Here is a 17,315-nt window from a genome sequence, read left to right as displayed (position 1 = left end):
AAAGAGTGGACAAACCTTGGTTCTTCTGGCATCCAGTAACTGAACAGCATGGGAAATGGAAAAAAAAATGAAGCAAAAAATCAACACAAAGAAAAGTCCAGTGCAAGCAGCAAAGGATATTTAACAGAAAGAACTTAATCGACATAAAGTACCTTCACAGAAGAAGGAACGAAAGAAAAAAAAATTCTCATTACAGCAAAGACCCATAAGCTACACAGAATCTATAGCATTGATGTTTGATAGATGTGGAAAAAAAAAAGACAAGAAAAGAAAAACCAAATGTGACGTTTATTGCACCTTTAGTTTTCCTAAATCTCACTGACCCAGGAACCCAAAGTCTTGGATGTATTATCAGACAGGAAAGCACCCACATGTTATTTCGAGTCACCATTTTTACCAAAATCAGAGTGAAAGCACCAGAGAAACAAATAATTATCAGTTATGAGAAAAGAAACCCCTGCATGAAGACAGTCGGTAAATTCAGCAATACTTTCCCCATGGGGCAAACCCCCAGGCTGGTCAGAGAAGGCAGCCACAAGGCTAAAGGCATTTTTGTCCTCGGGACAAACCAGGAGGCTTCCGAAACAGCAGTTTGTCATCCACCAAACATAATCCTGCCTGTGGGTCAAATAAAAGGCTAAGCACAGGAATCAAGATAGACGTAAAACATAGCTCCTGCCCACAGGGAACTTACAGTATCGTGGGGCATGGATAACTCTATGTGTTAAGACATATAATTTTGGAGCAGTCAACATTTTGAAATCTTTCTGAATTCCAATAGCCAACACCCAGAAGTGTTGAGATCTTTTCTGAGTGCGTCCTACACTCACACACTAGCACTGGGCAAGGCATCATCTTGATTATGTTCTTCATGGATATCCACTTCATCTTCCCATTTAGGAATGTCCATGAGAAATTCCTAGAACAAGGGAACAAGTACTCCCTTTCTCATCTGTGTGTCATGGTGTCTCACGGGGTACTGAATGCAGAATAAGCAATTGGTATGTGTTTAATGATGGAGACTATAAATTTTTATAATCAATGCTCTCCTAGCATGTGTAAAATTCAATGGTTTTTAGTATATTCACGAAGTTGTACAACCATCAGCACAATAAATTTTTGAACATCACCTCAAAAAGAATCCTTATACCCTTTAGCCGTCACTCCCCATGCCCCTCCCTATCCCCAGGCCCTGGTAACCACTAATTTACTTTCTCTCTCTAGGGATTTGACTATTCTGGACATTTCGTATCAATGGAATCATGCAGTAAGTGGTTTCTTTCACTTAGCGTATTTTTAAGGTTTATCCATATTATGGTGTGTATTAGTATTTCATTCCTTTCTATGGCTGAATATTATCCCACTGCATGAATATACCACATTTATCCATTCATCAGTCGATTCGTACACAAATATTTGTAACAGCATAATTCCTATTAGCTAAAAAGTAGAAACAACCCATTTGTCAATCAACTGACGAAAGGGTAAAGAAAATGTGGTATATCGATGCAATGGAATGTTATTCAGCCATAAAAAGGAATAAAGTACCGACAGACACTGTAACGTGGATAAACCATGAGAACTTTATGCCATGTGAAAGAAGTCAGTCACAAAAGACCACATATTGCATGACTCCATTGATGGGATATCCAGAATAAGCAAATGCATAGATAGAAAATAAATTGATGATTGCCAGCAGAGGAGGTGACTGTAAACGGTATGGGATTTCTCTTTGGAGTGATGAAAATGTTCTCTAATTAGATAGGGTTATAAGTTGCACAACTCTGTGAATATACTAAAAACAAACGATTTTACACTTTAAATGGGTTAATTGTATGTTATATAAATTATATCTTAATAACACTGTCACAAAAAACATGAGGTGGGACTATAAGGTAATACAACTTCCTCTACCAGCTCCCCATCCCTAAACCAGATCAACACAAAGTCCACAGGAGAATCCACAGCCCTCAGCCCAGAGCCACGGCTGCTGCCCACCCTCTTGGGAGCATGATCTGGGAACTATCTTTGAGTCATTTCAATATTCTTGATGATGGCAAATCTTTTGTCCTTTGGAGGTGGCTTAGATTTCTGAGACGATTCAAGTTTATCTGTAGACAAACGATGAATTGGGAGGATTAGAATGGAAATTATCCTTTCTGAGAGTAACCAAAAATAAGATTGGTTTTCTTATGTGGTTCATAAACTGGCCAGAAGGGAATTCCAAAGGACAAATGCCAAAATGCTTTGAGCACAGAGAGCCACACTGGAAGGACAACTCTGCAAGGGAGCTGCCTTTCTGGACGGGCAAACCACCTACTGCTCTGATCCTCTGTTTCCACATCTACAAAATGGGATCATCACAATGCCTACCTCACAGCGTGCCTGTGAGGAAAAACTGAGAGACTGCAGTGAGCACCAGGTCTGAGAGTGAAGGAAGAGAGGAAGTTAGACGTTAGGGAAGGAGGAGATGGTTAAGGGAGGGAGGAAGCTGGCAGAAATGAAGGAAGATAGGAAGAAAAATAGGAAAGAAGAGAGTCAAGGAGAAAGGAATGGAGGGACAATTGCTCCATTTATCCATTCAATACATATTCATCCAGTAAACTACCTCACACTCATGAAATACCAAAAAAATAAGAAATGACCCAAGCTCACAGTCCATGTGGACAAGTAAACCAACAGCAGCAATGCTGTGTCATGAGAGTTATGACAGAAGTCATAGCCAGTGGCTGAAAACTCAGAGAAGACAGAACCCAGGCTAGGGGCATGTAAGGAAACATCCCAAATCAAGGGGCTACCACTGAGTTGTGTCTTATAGGAGGGGCAAGTGAGAGTCATCCCTGGGGAAGGGAAGAGAAAATGTAAAAGCCCAGAGGTAAAGAGAGACCAGGTCTATTAACACATTAACTGCCATTTGAGTTGTATTTGACTCACGCTAATTTTCAGCCCAGGGCCTCATGAAGCATATGTAACTCACACATCTCTTCACCTTGTGAGCCGTGAGAACTATTTCTCAAGTTGCATATAACTCACGTATAGTTAACAGTAAAAAATAACAAATTTTTCATTAAATTAGAAAAAATCATTTGTTGTTGATGTTTTTATTCTATTTTCATAATAAAACGCCATGGCCCCAAGCAAAAAATTTTTTTCTAGTGTGGCAGTCAATGTGTTAACCAACAGTAAAAGCAAAAATCTGTACAGCACTTACCACATACCAGGCATGGTTCTAAGCTCTTTAAATCCTCACAACCACCCTGTGAGGTAGCCACTGTTATGACCTCCACTTAAGGCATGAGAAAATGGGGACACAGAGCAGTGAAGTAACCTGCTCTAGGTCACCCAGTGAGGTAAGCGGCACAGCCGGGTGTCCATCCAGGTGCTCTAACCCCAATAACCCTGCTCAAACCACTACAACATCTGGCCTTTGAATTGGCACAAATACTTCAGGATGGCCAGAAAAAAGAATGGGGTGGGGAGGAGTGGTAAGAGCAGACAGGCAGGCATTTATAACAGCTATAGCTATTCTCAAAATTAAGAATTAGCCATCCTAACCAGGCCATTTCTTGTTCAGAAGTGGTTATGATGGATGCTTCCAGGTTGCACATTTATTAAGAAGCAGAATCCATTTTTCAGGCAGTCATTTTATCAGTCACTAATGACTTCAGCATAACCAAACATAATCTCATAATCCGCCCAAAATTTAGTGTCCAAAATTTTCTCAAATCCTTGTTTATATTTAGTTTTCATTCTCTTTTAAGATATTCAAAATTTAGTAGGAATCTTCTTGTACCTACAAAAGGAATTCTTGAGCAAATCGCATGTACCTTGTAGAGTCTTATCTTCCTTCTGCTTCACATGCTTGAGGATGAGGGGGTATGAAGCAATCTCATTCATATTCTCTCTCTCTCAGATACAAGGAAATTTCCGTGAGTGAGAGTTATAGAATATAAAGGGTTTTCAAAACGTCAAATAAATATTTTAAAAGAAATATAAGATAGACTTCAAGTATCAACATGGAAAATGACTCTCCAAAATGACTAAGCAAATTTGAAAAAGAATAAAAATATACACTAACGAAAAATATAGTATTTGAAATTGAAACCTAATGGATGGGTTAAGAGAGAGAATTAGTGAACAAAGACACACTAGAGATAATCCATCCACAAAGAAAAATGTTGGTTCTTTGAAATGACTAATAAAATAAACCTCTCAGAAATCACTACACACAGAAGATATTTAAAAGATGATATGTAGATGCTATTAACTTTAGGTCAATAAATTTGAAAATGTCAAGAAAGTGGATAAACTACTAGGAAAATATCTTACACAATCTGATTGACAAACTACTAGAAAAATATCTTACACAAGCCAACTCTAGAAGAAATAGGAATCCTGAAAAGTTCTGTAGCTATTAAATACATTGAGTCAGAAGTTTAAAACTCTTCCTGGCAAGAAAGTCCAGATGATTACAATTTGCAAAAAACTCTTTCAGAGAAAAAGAAAGAAGAAAAGTACCCACTAATTCATTCTGTGAGACTTGATCATCTTGACACCAAAGCTAGACATGAACTGTATGAGAAAGGTAACTTACAAGCCAAACTTCACACTTAGACAATGAATATTATTACCAAATGGAATCCAGAAGTATATAAAAAAGACAATACAACATGACCAAGATAGCTTTCTTCTTGGAATTAAAGGGTAGTTGAGAATTAGAAAAACTATTCATGTAAATCACCATATTAACAGAGTAAAAAAGAAAAATTATGATCAGCCTGAGATATAGAATCTTCATGTTTTTTTAAAAATCTTAGCAAACTGGAAATAAAAGAAACTTCTTTAACTTATAGAGTGTATCCACTACAAACTGACAGTAAATATCATTCTTAATGGCAAATGTTAGAAGCATTCCCTCTAAAATGAGGCATGAAATTGTGCCACTTGTAGTCCACCTGCAGGCCTGAGTCAGAACAATAAGACCAGAAAATAAGTAGAAGGAATAATAATTGAAAAGAAGAAAAATTCTAACATTATCAATTGAATTATGCAGTTATCTGCTTAGAAACCCCATAAGAATCTATAAATTATTATAAATAAGATAGTTATTAACACGGCACAAAAAAGCTAGCCAAAAAAAGAAGAGTAGTAAATTTGACAATGTTAAAATTAGGAATTTCTTTTCAATAAAAGATACCATAAAGAGCATGAAAAAAGAAGCCACAAATGAGAGATGATGTTTGCAATATATTAAAAGACAAAGGATTATCCAGAATATATGTAGAATTCCTATAAATCAATAAGAGACCAACAATTAGTAGAAAAATGCACAAATGAGCAGTCATTTCATAGAAGAGGAAATATGACCAGCCAACAGGCATATGAAAAGATGTTCAACCTTATCAGTAATTAGAAAAATATATATGAAAACTACAATGAGAAAGCATTTTATACCCCACTCCCTTGGCCAAACACACACACACACACACACACACACACACACACACACACACTATAATAATTACAATAACAAAGCAGCAGCAACAATAAATCTAACAATAGCAAGTATTGACAAGGATGTGGATCAACAAGAACTCCTAACACAGCTGCCAGGAGGGTAAACTGATGCAACCACTTAGGAAAAATAACTTGCCAAGAACTAACCACGCATATATCCACCCAGAAATTTCACCCTTCGGCACACATCTGAAGCAGGGGTTAGCAAACTACAGCCTTTGCCAAATTTGACTTGTTGCTTATTATTGTAAATAAAGTTTTATTGGAACACAGCCATGTCCATTCATTTATGTATTGTCTACTGCTATTTTTGCAGAGTTGAGTTGAGTTGAGTAGTAGATACCCTATGACCCACCAAGTCTAAAATACTTACAATCTGTAACTTTACAAAAGTTTGCAGACTGCTGCCTTAAAGAAATACTTACACATGAGCACAATAGACACATACAAGAACATTCAGTATAGCGCTATTCCTAATAGCAAAAACTAGAAATAATCCAACAACAGGAAAACAGATAATAATGGTATATTCATGTGATGAAATGTTATACTATTATGCAGAAGAACAAACGGCAACTACATGCAACAGAAATTAATCTTAAAACAATATTGAATGGAAGTAAAAATAAAGAATATATGCAATATCAGTCCACTGAGATAAGGTTCAAGGGCATGATTACCATAAGTCAGTGGAAGAAACAGGAACTGAGAGTATGAATACATGTGTAATATCAGTATTGGTAATGCTCCCAGGTGGAGGGGAGGGGGAAGGAGGTTCTTGGGTGTTTATGTTAGTATTCATAAATTATCAAGTACATCATAATTTACATACGTGTTCTTTTGTACCTGTCCAGCAGCACATAATAATCTCCTTTGATGAGTCTGTGGGAGGAGTATAATGTGTAACAACCAAACTCTGGAGCCAGCCTGTCTGGTTCCAGTCCCAGCCCTGTCATTTTCTAGCTGTGTGATCTTGAGCTAGTTTCTTAGCATCTCTGAGTCTCAGATGCCTCATTGCAAAATAGGTTTGAAGACCTGCCTTACATCATGGAGCACACATAAATCATTCCTTCAGTGGCATGTGTGAGCTCAGAATGCCCTAGGCATTGCTCCCTGCCTATCAGCAGGGCCTGTCTCCACAGCCATCTTCCTGCACCCTGCATGGTTGAGTTACAGGCTAGAGACAGGGCACTCTGACACACTGGCTCTGGGGTGGAAGCACACTGAAGGCTTATCACAGGGTCCAGACGGTAAGCTGGCATACAGAGGGCAGGGGGGTGGGAGAGGGTCTCATGATCGTGAGGATAGGATGGGAAATCTCTGTACATGGTTCCTAAAGTGAATTCACAAAGAGTGACAGGCGAACTTCCGTATCAGCAGCACCTAACATCACCACCTTTCAGTTCAAAGGGAAAGCTGTATTTAGTTTTTGCCATTCCAAGTAAAGAAGCAACCTTAGTCTTTGCCTCTCTTCTCGGTATGTCTTTCTCACGCAAATGCACAGTTACAGTGTAGGGAGGAAAGTACGGGTTTTGAGGTAAATTGGCTGAGATTCTCTCACTTAACACAGCTCAGTTACTAGTCATCTTTAAAATATTATTCAAAGCATTCAATATTGTGTTCCTCCAGACAGGCCCTTAATAAAATCAGTCCCCAACTTCAAATACTGGTAACATTAGGGCCAAAACCCAAAGACCAGTAACCTGGTCTTCATTAACCCATCAGGCTACCAAGGAATTAAGCATCCTCATGGCTTTTACCAGACTGTTTTTCAATAGTGTTTCCCAAAGTATGTTCCCTGGAACAGCATTCTGCAGGATGGTTTTGTTTGTCTTTTATTTTGAATCTAGCATTTTATTTATTTATTCAATACATATTTATAGAGCATCTGAAAATCACATTGTTAGAATTTTCCCCTTGTTACTAAATACTCTTCGAAATGCAGGATGTTAATATGTGTTCTGTAAGGGGAGTCGTGGAAAGGAAGGGTTCCGTTACCATGTAATCATGTATTCACTTTGCACTCACTTGCATACACATGAACACCAACACACATATACACAGAGAACGAGCCTCTCAAGGACAGTTCCTAATTTTCATTATCCCCTAAATCTAGCATATACTAGGTACTCCATAAACAGTGAATGAAATATAGGAAGGAAGGTGATAGGACCAGAACGTCAATTGTCTCACCAGACAGTCGGCACAAGGCAACGACATGAGGGGGAACAGGTTTCCGTTCCCCTTTGCTTAGCCATAGTTAGGCTGCAGGGTGGGGTGGGGAGAAGTGTCCTTGCCCTGTTTGTTCAGTCCTGTCTTCTCCCTCAGAATTCAAATGCCTCACGTCCACCAGCTCACACATCTGACAATACTGCTCCAAAGCTGCCAACACTATGTCCACTTCACAAGAACATAAATTGGGGTGGCTTAAGAGATTTAACTACAATCACACCCTTACCAGATACGGGCCAGGGTCTGAAATTGAGGTTTCCTCCAGCCAATTCTGAAGTCTCCCCTGCTCTAAAAATACTACAAAACCTCATCTGCACAACTCCTATAAGCTCCCATATTCACTTAATTCTGAAAAAAAAGAACAGTGAAAATATAAGAAACTAAGCTGTACCTGAGTTTATATAAAATACACTTTGCCTTAGCCAACATTTAGAAGAGCAACTTCCAATAGCTACTGGAGTCAGAATCGAATCCAGATTTCAGAATGTCTAAAACACAAAAAGGTAACTAGAATGAAAATATAATTATGTATATATGATGTGCATGGAACACACAATTATTTAAATAGGGACTAGCCAGATGTTTAGAATCTACTGTGTCTTATCCCCAAACATGGAAAATATGACTTTCTGGCAGGTTTGAAAAAATTTGTGACCTTAAGCTCTTTTCCACACTATGGGGAAAAAACAAAAATGATAAAGTTTTGCACTGTAAAGCAGTTTAGAGTTTCATTGCTATGAAAACTGTCTCCAAGCTATATAAAAATATGAATTGGCTTATACCCAAAAGTCTTGAAGTTTTTTTTTTTTTTTTTTTAATAAATCCATACTCCTTTCTCAAGCAAGGGCTTACCATAACTCTTTCAAAGAAAACAGAATCTCTTTGCAGACAACTTGGCCTGCTCTACTTCTGTGAGTTTATTTTCTTATTAATCATTTTCCAGTTTGTCTCTAATCAAATTTTAAGGGCAGGTTCTCTGATTCCTTTTTCTGTAATCCTATGTACAGGATGTACAACACTCGTCATGGCGTCAAACCTTTCTTGGGCCGTGTCATGTGTGTGAAAAGACAAACAGCAGATAGGCTAGAAACATGTGGCCCCGGTGTGCTGGTGCAAGAGTTGGTCTGCTGAAAAAGGCATAAAAAAAATTAATATTTAGACATATGGTCCTAGGCTTTTCTCCTTTGGGGTAGAATACCCCAAGGAAAAGAACATATAGCTAAACAGAGAATATTAGTAGGTCATTTTTAAAAGCACCGGGACTCTGGGCTCCTCACACAGATGCGCTGTCATTGATAACTTCAGAACTCACTTTGGTTGATAATATGTGACATTTTGCCAAGATTCATTACACTAAGAGGAGTACACATGGGAAAGCCCTCTTGGCAGTTGCTTTTAAAAGCAAAGAGGAGTTCTGGTTTCCATTACAGACCAATACCCTAAGGTGGCACAGTATTAGAATATTGCGGTGAGCTTAGAGTTAAGGACTTAAGTTCTAATTCTAGCTTTGCAACTAACCAGTTATATGATCTGGGGAAAATCACCAAACTTGTCTGGGCTTCTGAGAACAGTGATGAAGAATTGGATTTCGGATCCTGGATCTCCCCCTAACAGCCTATGATGCTTGGAACAAATTACGTAAGTACTCTGAGCATCAGACTATTCATCCATAAACAAGAAATAATGACTGTAACTAACTTACAGGGTTCATACAAATACCACATGAAGACGTTCATCAAGTAAGTGAAAAAGTTCCCATCAAGCACGAAGCACAAGGCTCAGCATATCCTGAATGCTCAATTAATATTGCTGTTGTCATTATTGTGAGACAGTGGTGGCGACTAGAGGGCCAGCATTAAAATTTCTCCCTTCCCTTCTTCCATTTGGGCAGGGAAAAGAAATGGGCATGATGAACATAAATCTTTGATCATCCAATACATGCAACAGTGGGAAACAAAATGCTAAACACTTTGGCCTTTTTTTTTTTTAAGTAAGAGAAAATAGTAAATAGTTTTTTAAGATCAATTCAAAGATGGATAAAATTGATTTCCCATTAACTGGCATATAAATAACTCTACAAAGGGCCCTCAGAAATAGCAACCATTTCTGTCTTGAAAATCAACGTTCTTTCCCTGTTATGAGCCAGTAATCCATACCCAGTTAATGAACAGCTACATCCCCTACTGTCAACACTACTCAACCTGATATAGGTTAAAAAAACTAAAGTTTAAGAAATATTGATACTTTTAAAATGTGTTTAGAGACGCAACCCAAAACATGTAATCATAGAAACAATAGCTAAAATTGGAACTTTTCCAATATTAACAGTCACAGCCACACACGGTTACTAGAGGGCAGCTCTTTTATTTTATTTACCAAGTCTTTAATGCAAATGACATTTCAAAATCTTATTGCAATTTCCTTCCTCTTTACCACCCAACATGTTCATTGAACAAAATTTCTATCCATCTAAGTATTTTTAGAATAGGTAAGAGGTTTTACCTAAATTAATAGCACTTCAAATAGCTGGTTGGTGGACCCTGAACTACTAATGTTCCCCTACTCTGAGCTACACGACTTTCTCAGCCAAACTCTAATCCTTGCTACTCAAAGTTTTAAAAAAGAGAAATTTTCCCTGAGTACCCTCCTGCTTCTCTCTGCTTCTTGAGTCACTTCACCCCTGAGAAAGGGGGATGACAGACCTCCCTGCTACTTGAGTGTCCTTGAGCCAGCAGCATCAGTAGCACCCACGATCTGGCCAGAAAGGTGGGATCTTTCATCAATCACACCAGTTTGTGTGATTAATAAAGTCTGAGTAGGCGGGGCGCGGCGGCTCACACCTGTAATCCTAGCACTCTGGGAGGCTGAGGTGGGCGGATCATTTGAGCTCAGGAGTTCGACATCAGCCTAAGCAAGAGCAAGACCCCGTCTCTATGAAAAAAATATAAAGAAATTACATGGACAACTAAAAATATATATAGAAAAAATTAGCCAGGTATGGTGGCACATGCCTGTAGTACCAGCTACTCGGGAGGCTGAGGCAGGAGGATCGCTTGAACCCAGGAGTTTGAGGTTGCTGTGAGCTAGGCTGATGCCACGGCACTCTAGCCTGGGCAACAGAGTGAGACTGTGTCTCAAAAAAAAAAAAAAAGAAAGAAAGAAAAATAAAATAAAGTCTGAGTAAACTCTGAGTAATGCCCCCAACACAGGACATTACTAGATAAAGCAGATAAAGTAGATCATCTGTTCATTCATTCAACCATGACTGAGCTATGTGCTATTTGACAGACAAATGTACGCACCAAGATTCCTGTCCAAGTCAAAAAAGAAATCTTGCAGGTTACATTATATATACACACACATATACATATATATACATACACATAATTGAATATTTAATTATACACAGTCAGCTCTCCCTATCCACAGGTTCTGCATTCCCATATTCAACCAACCATGTATAGAAAAAAATTGGGGGGAAAAATAATACAACAATATGATACAAAGAAAAAATAGAGTATAACAACTATTTATATGGTATTTACATGGTATTAGGTATTTTAAGTAACCTAGAGATGATTTAAAGTATACAGGAGGATGTGTATAGGTTATATGCAAATATTACGCCATGTTATATAAGTGATTTTAGCATCTGCAGATTTTGGTATCTACGGAGGTCCTGGGACCAATCCTCCATGGATACTGAGAGGTGACTGCATATGCTATTTATTTCTTTTTAAAGGATACATTAATATCTGGATTTTAATTCTGTACTGTTATTTATTATTATCATTATAAAAGACAATCCAAGGGGACCTTTTCAAAAGTCATCTGAAATGTCAGTACTAGATTTTACATTCAACTGTGTTATGCATTTCTCCTTTTAAACAGGATTTCCGCATGCATGTCTGTGCTCTCAGTGGAATTTTAAGTGACTGGAAAAACCATGAGGAGTCTATGATGAGTCTTCTTTTTCAAATTATAACTTGAACAATGTACAGGAAAAATGTGAATATACTGGTTCCTAAGTAGCCTAATCACTCAAATTCTTTAAATTTCTCCATTTATTATTAATGAACTAGAATCAAAGATCTGTACCTTTTTCTTTCTTTCTCTGATATGACAATAAGACACCTAATGCTGTATCCATACAATGCCAATGGTCTTTAATATTTAGTATACACACATACATATGAAGGAGGGAATGAGTGAATGAATCAATGAAAATATAATAACCCATAAATAAAAATGTGGCCAATATACACTAAGAAAGTAATAAAAATAGATAAGGAAAAAACTAGAAGAAAATATACTATTAATACAATGTTAATTGCTAGGAGAGAGAGGGATGGGGGCTGACTGCCAAAGGGTTTTTATGAGAGGCGATAAAATGTTTTAAAATTAGATAGTTGTGATAGTTTTGCAACTGTGAATATACTAAAAATCACTGGATTCAGCAATTTCAAAGGGTGAATTTTATGATACATGGATTATATCTCACTAAAGCTGTTAGTAAGGATGGGAGGTGGGAGCATTCCTTTACTATTTCTCATTTTCATTCAGTAAGTATTTTTTCCAAGAATAACTTGAGTACTCATCACTGCTAGATCAGTTAATATTTCTCTGGGTTGCAAGCAACAGAAATAATATCCCAAATTAAGAATTCTAACTTTAATATCAAACACCCTTGGAAAAGGCTCCAGCCCATTCACTCACAAGCTATGGGCTCAGCCGCCTGGGGTAGGGGGACAATCTGGTCACTCAGTAGCTCTGGGGTCACACAGCCTTGGGGGGGGGGGTTGTGGGACACTGGTAGGTTACTTCTTTTCTCTAGACCTCCATTTCTACCTCTTTTAAAAGCTGTTAAAAATACAAACATCTTGCAGAACTGTGGTAAGGTTAAAGGACAGATAACCAATACTTAGTCCAATATTTGGTAAATACTTCAGCCAATAAGAAGTCATGTTTTTTTTTTTTTAATCAGCTTTCTCAGGTCGAACAGAAGTCATCATTTTTCAAGCTGCTACGATCATTGATATGCAAACCCAGACTACAAACCTTCCTAGAATGCAATGGAAAGAGATGAAACTGAACTGGGGGGCGGGGGAACGTGAAATAGGTTTGGCTACGCCTATACAAAGAAAATCTTCCAGCCAGAGAAACTTTTTATTCTGTCCACTTCAAATGCTAACTTGAAGCAAATAAAGCAACAGCAAATAAAACACTTTCAAAGAATAGCCCTAGATTTTGCCACATGCTGCTATATACATTTTAAAGAGAAAGCAAATGTTTCACAACAGAATCAAGCACTGAACATGAGTCATGGCAGGGATCAGAAGAGTAGTCTTGTTTCTTTTTACAGGAGGATAAACCAAGTTCCTAAGAGACTGACCACTGCTCACCCGAAGTCACAGGAGAACGGCAGCGCTGCCCGTTATAAAGCCCAGGCACCAAGCTCACAGTGCACTGCTCTTTCCTGCTCCTTCCCTCTGGCCCCACGCACCACCAGTCTCATTTGGTGGCTGAACTGCAGAGGGATCTGTTATCACATAATTAGTATCGGGGCATGTGCTACAGCTGCCACGAGCCATATTTCCACGCTGGAGTCAAACATCTTTGGCCCAGACGCGTCCCTTCCACCACATGCCACCACTGGTACAGTTGCCATAACCACAATCCATACGCCAGCGGTTCCAAGGCTTCAGGAGTTGGAGCAGATGATTCATTCCAACCAAAGTGAAGTAATTCCTCTTTCTAAAATGACTTCTTAAAGAACACCTTTAGGGAATTTTTTTCAGATTTAACATTCTTCCACCCAGGGGCTTAAGGACTTTAAAATGGGTTTAGACAAATTCCCCCCGCCCCCCGGAAAAAAAAAAAAAAAAACTCTGTGGGATAAATGTCAGCAATGAAGGGGCCACTTAGGAACCTAGAAAAGATAAGTCATGGGAGATCCCTATTATTGGGTAAGCCAAAGCACAAAGCAGAAAAAAGGAAATGGTTCTTTTGCAGACACCATCGCTGAAGGAATATGTTTTATCACTGAGAAATAAGATCCCTTGACACCAATCTTGAATAATATCAGTTTGAGATTATTTTTATTGTATCCAGATAATTTTGTACCTAACATTAACAACAGAAGTTTTCCTTAGCAAAGAATCAGAAATCCATGTATGCATTCATGAGCACATAGATACATTTCATATGCTTTAAGATACTGTTTCAAATCTTTAAACCAGTAAAAAAAGAATAGAAATTTCTCCAAAAGTACAGTAAAAAGTAGTTTTAAACAAGGAATTGTAAAGTGCTTCTCTCATCCCTGGATGTTTGTTTTGTTTTACAATTCATTTGAGACTTTTAAAGGAAGAGAAAAACAATGGCTTTCAGATCTGAGTCTGGAACAAAGCTCACCTATCAAGTCCAACAGGGATATAAAGTGTAGACACTGTCGGTGCCCGCAAGAAAAGTATTATTGAATAGAAGAAGAATTTAAATCAAAGTAAGTCTTTACTAACTCCAGGTCCTATTGGCATTTTTTCCTAATAAGATGAACTATTAAGTCCTGGGTTACCTAAATTTCAAAATACTAGAGCCCTCATGAAGTCACAGGGAGGCCAACGGCCCTCCTGAATTCACGTATCTGGAAATGCATGATCTTAACATGCATGCTCATCCCTCTCTTCATTGTTTGGGTTCCTAGCTATGCACTAGAAGACTGATGCACAAAAACCAGAGGAAACAAAGGCCCGCAAAAAGAGTGGAATTTTTTACTATAACTTTGAACATTTTATTTCTTTAGTTCAAAAATCCAAAGGGAAGTAAGAGTGGCAAGAATTGCAGCCTTTATGGTTTTAGAAAGAAGGAAAAAATAACCATAAGATGATTTTACAGTTTGCAGTGTCTGCGAAGAGACCTCACTTATTCCTTTAAACAAGCTTTTAAATCACCTTTTAAAGGGACAGAGAGAACACTGTTATTGTAGGAGTTACTGAGATCCAGTGCAGGAGACTAGGTAAGAACCTGAGTCCTGGACTCAAGAACTGGTTCCACCACTGTTTATCTCTGTACTGTTTAATCTTTGGCAAGTTATTTGCTCTCAATTTCTTCCACTGTAAAATGGGGATGAAACAGTTGTAGTGATGAATAAATTTACACATACACACATAGCTTAGTAAAGTATATGACCTCAATAAATAACCTCTCAATGTTATCATTAGTATTAATGGTAAAAACAGCCATTATACCGGGAAATATCTTCAAAGATTATTTAGCAACTTAGTCAATGAACTCCAGGCAGTACGACATTTAGTTACTTCCTCAAATAAAAGGCTTTTTCCTTTTTTTAAAGAAACAGTTTCAAGGCTGTAACACAATCACCTATTATACTCCCCATCTAACAACCATTATGCTACAAAGAATTCTTCCTTTGTGTGAGTCCACTCAGAGAGCAGGAATATATAAGCTGGTCATTCATTTCACCACCACCACTTATAGGCAATAGTCACCTCAACTCACTTTTACTGAGCATTTATTTAGTATGCTAAGCAGTATGGTGAGGCCCTGGGGATACAGTAACAAAGAAAGCACAAGACATTGTGCTTGACCTTGAGACACTCCTAGTCAAGAGGAAGAAAGGAATGAAAAGACCAATAATCACAACAAAAAAGGATGTGAGCATAAGGAAGCTTGTACAAAGTGCTGAGGCAGCACAGAGGAGGGAGGCAACAATCTGGTCTGAGCACAAGGGAAGATTCCATAGAGGATGTGAACCTTGGGCGGGGCCTAAAACAAAGAAGAATTTTTCCAGAGGCAAAGAGAAAGCTATTCCAGGCAGGGCAAAGGCTTAGACATATATATTTAAAAAAGCATGGTGTGATGGGTGGAAAAGGAACACAGAACTTGACAGACAAACATGAACCCAGGGGTGGAAGGAGGTAGCTACGAAGGCAGCCATCCTCACAATAAAATTCCCAAATTGCCACAGAAACGGACACAAACTTCATAAAGCAAGGAGTAACATAAGTGGAGTGTTTTGTACTGCATGTTACAAACTGGGCTTGTGAATGCACTCTCAGAGGTCTGTGAGTTTTATAAAAATTCTAAATATCTTTAATTTTAATGATAATTTTTAAAATAATCTGCAAATTAAGATTTTTTTGTACTGATCATTTGTATTTCAACCATCCATTCAAAAAAATATTTATGGAACATCTACTATGTGCCAGGCATAATACTAGACACAGGAGATATAATAATGAGCAAAAGAGACAAAATACCTGACCTCATAGAAGTCAGAATTTAATAAGTTAACCCATAAATAAAAGTATAGCATATCAAGAAACAGCAAGTGCTACACAGACAAACAGAACATTAACGTGGCAAGAAGGTAGAAAGTGAAATGGGAGATGTTAATTTTATACAGAGGAGCCAGTCATCATACTTCCCCATTAATGCGACATTTGAGCAAAGATCTGAAGGAAGGAAGATATTTGAAAGACATTTTCAGAGAATGAGATTTTATTTCCCCACATTTATGAAAACATTCTTAAGGGTCTAAAAGAATGGTCTTTACTTTTATTTTTATTTTTTTCTTTGTTTTTTGTTTTGAGACAGAGTCTCGCTCTGTTGCCCTGGCTAGAGTGCCGTGGCGTACCTTTATTTTTAAAAGGCAATCTTTTAAAATTCCCTAGAATGGGAGAAAATATTTACAAACCATAGATCTGATAAGGGGTTAATATCCAAACCGTGTAAGGAACTTCTACAACTCAAAAGCAGAAAAACAAAACTGGATTTTAAAATGGGCAGATAGACATATCTCAAAAAAACACAAACAAATAGCCAACTAGTATATAAAAAGAAGCTCAAAATCACTAATCATCAGGGAAATGCTATTCAAAATCACAATGAGGTATCACTTCAGGGCTGGGTGTGGTGGCTCACACCTATAATCCTAGCACTTGGGAGACTGAGGCAGGAAGATTGCTTGAAAGAGTAAGACCCCATCTCTACAAAAAAAGAAAAAAAGATATCACTTTATACCTGTTAGGATGACTATTATTAAAAAAAATAAAAGATAATGTGTTAGTGAGGTACGGAAAAATTAGAAACCTCGTACACTGTTGGTAGTAATGTAAAATGGTGTCATCACTATGAAAAACAATATGGAGATTCCAAAAAAAATTTAAAAATAGTACTACCATATGATCCAGCAATCCTCTGGATATTTATCCAAAAGAATTGAAGTCAGGATCTTAAAGATATATTTGCACTCCCATGTTCATTGCAGCATTATTTCCAATAGCCAAGATGTGGAAACAAACCTAATTGTCTATCAGTGAATGAATGAAGAAAATGTAATATATACATATAATGGTATGTTATTCAGCTTCAAAAAAAAAAAATCCTGCTATCTGCCACATATGGATGAACCTTGAGGACATTATGCTAGATAAAATAAGCCAGTCACAGAACAAATACTACATGATCCCACTGATGTGAGATATCAAAAATAGTAAAACTCATAGTGGTTGCCAGGGGATGGGAAAATGGAGTTGCTATACAACTGG

General features: G+C 37.8%; 1 protein-coding gene across 1 annotated transcript in view; it reads right to left on the bottom strand.

The window, feature by feature from the left end:
* Positions 1-17,315, bottom strand: part of ERC2 (ELKS/RAB6-interacting/CAST family member 2) — a 421,277-nt gene that overhangs the window by 276,597 nt on the left and 127,365 nt on the right. The window lies entirely within an intron of this gene.

Source organism: Lemur catta, chromosome 18, assembly GCF_020740605.2.
Source record: "Lemur catta isolate mLemCat1 chromosome 18, mLemCat1.pri, whole genome shotgun sequence".
NCBI classification, from domain to species: domain Eukaryota; kingdom Metazoa; phylum Chordata; class Mammalia; order Primates; family Lemuridae; genus Lemur; species Lemur catta.
Note: the sequence above shows the minus strand (reverse complement) of the source record. Positions and strands in the feature narration are given on the sequence as shown.